Source organism: Aulonocara sp. 'chitande type north' Nkhata Bay, linkage group LG18, assembly GCF_057382095.1.
Source record: "Aulonocara sp. 'chitande type north' Nkhata Bay isolate Kocher_YH1m ecotype deep benthic linkage group LG18, A_spYH_male_GT1.1, whole genome shotgun sequence".
NCBI lineage: Eukaryota > Metazoa > Chordata > Actinopteri > Cichliformes > Cichlidae > Aulonocara > Aulonocara sp. 'chitande type north' Nkhata Bay.
Genome location: NC_141361.1, coordinates 12,018,923 through 12,026,485, shown reverse-complemented (window position 1 = coordinate 12,026,485; position 7,563 = coordinate 12,018,923).

Sequence of the window (7,563 nt, the reverse complement as noted above, 5' to 3'; positions counted from 1 at the left end):
AGTCGAGCAGGTGTACCTAATAAAGGGGACAGTTAATGTATGTATGATATATTTTTAATTTAACCGTGAGTAATTCGCAGCTAATGAAATATATAAATGGCAGCCATGTGCTAATGTCACCTCAGGAACCAAGGGTCAAAAACCCTCTGGTTTCAGGCTATCAAGGAAGTGCAAAGGCCAAATCCAGCTGTCATTTTAGCAGACAGAGCCAAGAACATATACAAGAAAAACAGAAATACCAAAACTGGAGGTCAAATTTCATTAAAAAGGTTTATGCACTAACATTTACTGTGCATTTTATCATATTGTTAATACTTAAGAGTAACAGTACAAAACAGGACAGAAACATGGATGACCTGTTTAACGAGAAGCTACTGAATAACTACTTAATGCCAAAAACTAATATTGGGGTAATCAGCAATAAATGAGCCTGAAAGTGGGGTGTTTTATGATTAATTATGACTAATGAGTCCCTAATATTACATATGTATATAACATAATAAATTATCGCAGCTCTTAGTGTATAATCTTAGCTTCAGCTTTCTTATTCCAACATGTTTCTCATCAAAAAGGGTCTCTCGCTCGCTCTCTCGCTCTCTCATAGATGTTTACAGCATCCAAATGTAAAACCTTTAATGAGTGGCACCAACCGTCAAAGTAGATTTATTGATGTGGAAAGTTCTTTTTTATTACATTAAACTTTCATCTCTCTAAAGCTCTGCCATAAATAAGGATGTCATCAATGTGTGTGGGTTTGGGGGGTTTTGTGTTCTTTTAAAAAAAAACAAACAAACAGATCTTTAAAAAAGTTCCACAAATTTACTAAATCTCCTAAAAGTGGTGCCACGGACTTTAAATGTAAATGATGGATGCCTTTTGGCCTTTCTCCATCTCCCAGCGTTGTTGCAATCCTGCCATAACTTCTTGTCAGTGAGTCGTGTGATTTGTGCCACTTGTGTGCAGGACGTTCTGGATGGACAGGAAGCATTTCTTTGATGCTTGCAGCTGTCCAACACACCGACAAGCTGAAATCTTTGTGTCTGACTTTGTGCCCAGTGCTTCTGTTTAAAAACCGTCAAACCTTTGAGTCCTGTGGCGAAGAAGAAGGAAAAAAACACATTTTGACCTGCAGATACCTCAGATTTAGACAAAGAGACTGATTAAGGCTGCCAACTTTCCAACTTGGCTAGGTTTTGCATCATTTTGACTCATTATAAAAACACACTTTTCACTTCTGATCTATCATTCTTTTCCTGTCTTTACTAAACTTGCTACATGCAACAAATACAACATGTGTTTCTTTTTAAATATTTGCCACTTGCCATATATAGATTTTCTGTATATTAATTGCTTTTCAACAATCAATAAAACTACGGAAGAAAATTTAATAACTCTAGGCTGAGGATTCATATGGTGAATGTCTGCTGGGCATTTCCTAACATATTTGAATCAGAAAATTTTTGCATTCACTATTTGACAATTAAATTGGCATTCAGGGGAAAAAAACTCTGACTCTTATAAACTAGATGTTGGCCCTGTGTCTATAGAAAAGATTGTGCACTGAGTTCTCCTATTGGACACTAGTAGACAGTACATAAAGTTTACGTAATCAGATTAACAAAAAAAAGTACCCATAACAGATGGTTAATAGGCTTACATTTGAAAAATTGTGTAATTAAAGCTGTATTTGTCAAGAAATGGTTGATTACTTTTTGATGGCTTCAATCACAAATATGTACTCATAAAAAAAGGATCTGATCCAGTCATATGTAAAAAACTATACTTTCATAGGAATTCTAATCCTATGAAAGTAATGCTAATCAAACCACTTCATTAACTGATCTTAAACAAGAGTGGACTTGTATAAAAGCAGAAGCTTTGGCCATTGGCAGGTCTAAAGCATCCATGATTGTTTAAACAACATGCCACAATATTCCCAGTTGTGGACATCCCAGCAAATTCACCCAAAGGTCAGACCATGCAATAGCCAGAGAAATGGCAAAAAACCCCAAGAGCTACATCTCGGCCTTGGTTACGATGTTAAACATTAAAATTCCTGGAGTGTTTGGAAAGACTGCAAAGAGAAAGCTTCTTCTCTAAAAAGAACATGGCAGCATGGGTTAGGTTTTGCATAGTTGCCACTGCACAAACCACAGGACTTCTGGAACAATGTCAGCCTTTGAAGAGATCAGACCAATATAGTCCGTGATGTAGAGCGGCACATTTGGTGAGAACTGTAGCGCACGGTGGTGGAGGTGTAATGATTTGGTTTTGTTTTGCAGCCACGGGTCCTCAGCACCTAACAGTCACCGAGTCAACCATGACCTCTTATGTATACCAAATTGCTCTAGAGAGACATCTGTCTGGTCCAAACTGTGTCATTGCAACAGGACAATGATCCCACACAAAACAACAAATCTACAACAGAATGTTTGAAAAAGCAAAGAATCAAAGAGAGGCAATGGCCCAGTCAAAGTCCAAACCTCAGCCCGGCTGAAATGGTGTTGCTGGACCATAAAAGAGCTGTGTTTAAACAAATGCCCACAAACCTCAATGAACTGAAGCAATATTGTGAAGAAGTGTGGGCCAAAATTCCTCCAAAACAACGTGACATACTGATAAAGTCACACAAAGAACAAAGCATGGGGTAGTTATGACTTGGATTTTAATAGGACTGCACAGAGTACTGTGAAAATGTTTCTTTGGCGTGATTGTATCAATAATATGTCCAACTGCAAAGTAGTTTTTTGCACTGAAAATCTGTGAAGACGGAACAAATATTTGTGAGAAGTTTTGTGGCGAGGTGAATCTTTGTGCAAAATTGTCAGCGTTTGATTTTGAAGTTACCCAAAAGTGTCCAGAACGGGCTACGTGTTTTTATAAGATTCCTTTCGCATTATTACGCCAGCTGCAGTGAGAAATGCATTTCTAATTCAGTTACTGATTACATTTTACAACAATGTGAGTGATCTGTCACGGAGAGAGGTGCGGCTGATGTTTTCAGGCTCTCTCCTGAAAGATATTTCTATCATTTCCTTCGATATTGCCAGAAAAGAGACAGGGATCGTTATACAACAGATGACAAAAGAACGTGTGGGATAGGAGTTCAAACCAAGCACATTTTCTCACGTCCTCACAGCTGTTCGTGCTCAAAATTGAAGCTGCTTGACCAGCCAACATTCACTCTTAATAAAGTGCACTTGTATCGTTATCTTTTTATGTTTTTTTCCTCGTACATCTTCTTTTCAAACACGTTAAAATCATTTGTCATGTATATCTATGTCATAATCAGACCTTTTAACATAAACTGCAGCTTCCACTGGTTGAAGATATCTGCTCCGGCAGTCCAGGATAGTGCCAAGTCAGCTTGTGTGTTCACAAGCAGTTGGCACCAGGGAGGACAAACAGTGGCCTGTCAGAGAAGGCCAGAGGCCCCTGGACGGGCCAGAGGCCACAGAAACCACAAGAATCCCAACTCTGGCAAGGCAGAGCAACAGCTTAGCCCTCTTTTAGGTCCGTGTAGAAGGAGAAACAGGCATGCATCATGGATCCATCCTGCATCATGGATTCCAGTGACTTTTAAGACTGTTACCTTTTCATGGTTTGTGCACACTGATTAATCTTCTCCCCCGGCTTTATGTTTTCGCTCATTCTTATCCGCTATAAAAAAAAAAAACACAGCCTCAGCAGTCCTGAAAATCGCCCAAGGTAAACAATCCAACACTGAAAACATGACAGCTTATGGGTTCTGTCAGTGTTTCGGTTTTATCATTATTCCTGTGTGCCGAGCAGAGTGTTTTCATATCAGCGCTGCACTGGGTTACGCTCTGCTCACTGTCAGTCACCTCACACCCGCAGGAGGACCTGGAGGTCTCTGGGAGGAAGTACCTGCTCAGAAGCTTGTTGTCTCAGAAATGTGGTGTAACATATGGGTTTTTCTGAAGGAGGACAGATTTCAGATTTCAAGCCTCTACGAAAGCTTCGATTTGCAAATGATAAAATATCTGTTAAATGGTTGATGGAAAGAAAATCAGACCAACTAAATGTGTTCCTTCAGCTTTGGCACTTTTCATCCTTTTGTGTCTTCCTAGCTGTTTTGGGGTTGTTAACATATATTTTCAGGGACAGTTTATCCTTGACCCTGCAGGCCACTTTATTTCAGAGACCTTCTACACAATGGGATCTCTCATTGCACATGGGAGTATTTACCAAGGCAACACAGATGAAAAGACCTCCCTCCAGTCCTCGCCTGCCTCCTCCTTTCTTTCTGTCTCTGCTTCCCACTCCCAGTCTGGATTGACTTAACTGTACTGCTTCATCTGTCTGTGCAGCAGCATATGTTGGCCATACTGGAACTATACTTGGAGCCAGGCCTCTTTAGCTGGGCTCTGGGCTACCTCACATGTTTGACTGCTGTTTGTGAGAGGGTACCACCAAAGAAAATCACTGTTATCCTCCCGAGTTAAACAGTTGTTTTTTTTTTCAGAAGTATGTTTTTTATATCTGAAACACACATTTAATAAATCTTTAAACATGACACTCTATGTTTAATATAATTGCACAATTTTATTAAAATCAATCCTTGTCTTGTGCATCCTTTCTTCTGTTTTTAACACATATCCTCAAACTTATCTTGTATTTAAAAATCATGTGGTTCTCTGCAATGTTTGGCTGCCACCCTCTAACTTGATATACCCACCACAAAGCTGCCGTCAGTATCTCCTCTGTCCTGATATACAGTAACAAATAATCAACGGTTAAACAATTAATGTCTCATAACTCAGTGTGAGTTTAATGCTCACTGCGTGCCACTCCCTTCTCATTCCGCCTCTTGCAACGCTCTCCAGAAATGACACAAATGTCTGCAGGGAGACATGAAGAAAGAGGCAAACAGAAAACAGCACAGTCATCCAATTCTCCAGAACACAGGCTTAATCAGAAACAGAGAGAAAGCATCTTTCAAACGTCCCCTCTTACATTCATCTGCTCTGACATGTTTAGCGACACTGATGATACTTAATGCAAAAAACATGTCAGAAAGAGCCTTGGTGTTTTAAACAGGGAATAACAGCTTTTATCATTTGCAGATAAAATCATAATTGATGTTGACCAAGGCAAAGTTTTTTTGTTTTTTTTTTAAAGATGTTATATTAACCCTTCCTGCAGACAAAAAAAAGACGCCAAAATACCTCAGATACAGGCTTTCGGGGGCTTTACTGTCCCATTGAGCCTTTTGACAACCAAAGCAGCTTTATTTCCACCTCTCATAGATCGCATTCCTGCAGCAACACAAAGAGGGTGCAGTGATGCTTTGATTAGCCACACAGGACAACACAAGGGTCAACACACCAGAACAAGCCTCCCCAGTTTCACCTCCCTGCCTCCAGCTTCTCCTCTATACAGCCTTCTTATTAATACCCCTTCCGGGCTTCCTCTAAATCCCATCACTCTGTTTGTCCGGATCTTGCTCAACGGCTTTTCCGGATCCTGAGAAAAGAAGAAATTGAGAAAGGGGAATGAGAGAGAGAGAGGAGGCCTGGAGTCACTCTCCCAGAGCGTGGATACAGGATTAGAGGAAAAAGAGCAAATACCGTGGAGCATACCGAGGGGAGGCAGCAGCGAGGGTTAAGACTCCAAACAATAGGAATTAATTAGAACTCCCTCAGTGGAGCATTGCTCTACTGATTAAGGATTGGAGGATTACTGGATAAGCACATGAAATACTGTTTTTGTATATGGTGAGGCCTCCTTCAAAAAGGCTACTCTTTTAATCTTGAAGGCATGGATATAAGCTTCACCCTGCAAAACATGTTTTAGCACCTTATGACACAAATCGCACCTGGTACTCCAGAACACAAGTTAAAGCTTGTTACACATTTTTAAGGTTGAGGGGAAAAAAACTCAAGCAAAACACATCACATTTATTGTTGACTCAAATAATGGAAATCAAGCTCTCTATGAGAAATTTTTTCTACTTTATGTTTTTTAAATCGCTTTAAGTTTTGTCCACTTTGTTCTTTGATAACAGAGGAAATTAATTTGAAGGTGTCTTGTGACAGAAATCTCTCAGTCCTTTCCAAGCCGTACAATAAATGACCAATAAACAAGCAAAGGAGAACTTAACCCCTTGCCTGTAGATGAGTAGAGTTAGATTCAGCTGGAGGGAGGATGAAGATCAAAGAGTGTGCAAGAAAGTGGCAACATGCAGAAGGTCACACGGATATGATGCCATCCTCTAGGGCAGTGGTGGGGAAACTCCAGGCCTTAAGGGCCGGTGTCCTGCAGGTTTTAGCTGTGTCTTTGATCCAACACAGCTAATTTAAATGACTAAATTCCTCCTCAACATGTTGTGAAGTTCTCCAGAGGCCTGGTAATGACCTAATCATTTGATTCAGGCGTGCTGTCCCAGGGGGATATCTGAAGCCTGCAGGACACTGGCCCTTGAGGCCTGGAGTTCCCCACCTGGAGTTGCTTTAGGGCAGGGGTCCCCAACTAGATGTGTCCGTGATCCAACACAGCTCATTCAAATGGCTAAATTACCTCCTCAACATGTCTTGCAGTGCTTGCAGAGGCCAACCCTTCAATTTTTACTGTCATTTAATAACACAAAACTGACGAAAGAGCAGCAACTGGCACCCTGAGGATGAGAATGGGCCGGACAGACAAGTGCTGCAGATCTGCAGTGTCCAGTATAGTGTTGGCTTGCGTGTTCAACTTTTGTGATGGACATGTGACAAAAAACTATGAATATAAAATCTGTTTGACTGTCTGACTGAGCTACAGCTTAGTAAGTTTTAAAGGGAAATTAAACTGTTTAAGTTATAGAAAAGCCTGATTGTGGAAGAAGCTGTCTGAAATCTGTGAAGTGTTTTTAGTTTATGCCTCTTCAGGTTAAATTGGTTGGTGCTAAAGGCTGCTAGTTTCTGTAAAAAAACAGAAAAACATATACAAACCTCTATAGCCCATTTTCATTTCTAAATGAAGCCATTAGGTGCTAATACACAGAGATTTAAACCACACTGCTGCACACTGGTGGGGGAAATGTAGTCGAAGGACTCCTGCAGGTCCACCCCTGTTCTTGATGTGCCATACGACACTTTAGTGTATTTGCCTCCCAGTAAGTTGCTAAAAACCTTTTTCAGAGCTGCAGAGATGATCTCTAAAAGATCTTTTTCACTGACTTCTAAATTATTCTAAAGTTTTCTCAAGATCATTTACTCTATAAGTTTTTATTAATTTTGTTCTTTTAACCGATCATTTTGAGTTAAAACTGAGTGAAAGTCATAAATCGATAAGCTTATAATCAATAGTCTGGTGATTATAAGCTAGTAAGATGACGCTAACAAGTAAGTTTTTGATTTTCAATTTTTAAATGGATTTGGTGCTTTTGCAGTGATACAATAGAGTTTTAAAAGCAAATGTACCACAGATGCCTCAGCCTCCAACTTTCAGCCTCCAACAGACTGGGTGAGTGATGGAGGAGCTGGAGTGCAGCCTCAGGGTTAAAAGATCAGAGAGAGACAAGAAAACCTCAAATTGAAAAGAGTCGGAAACTCAAGGCCA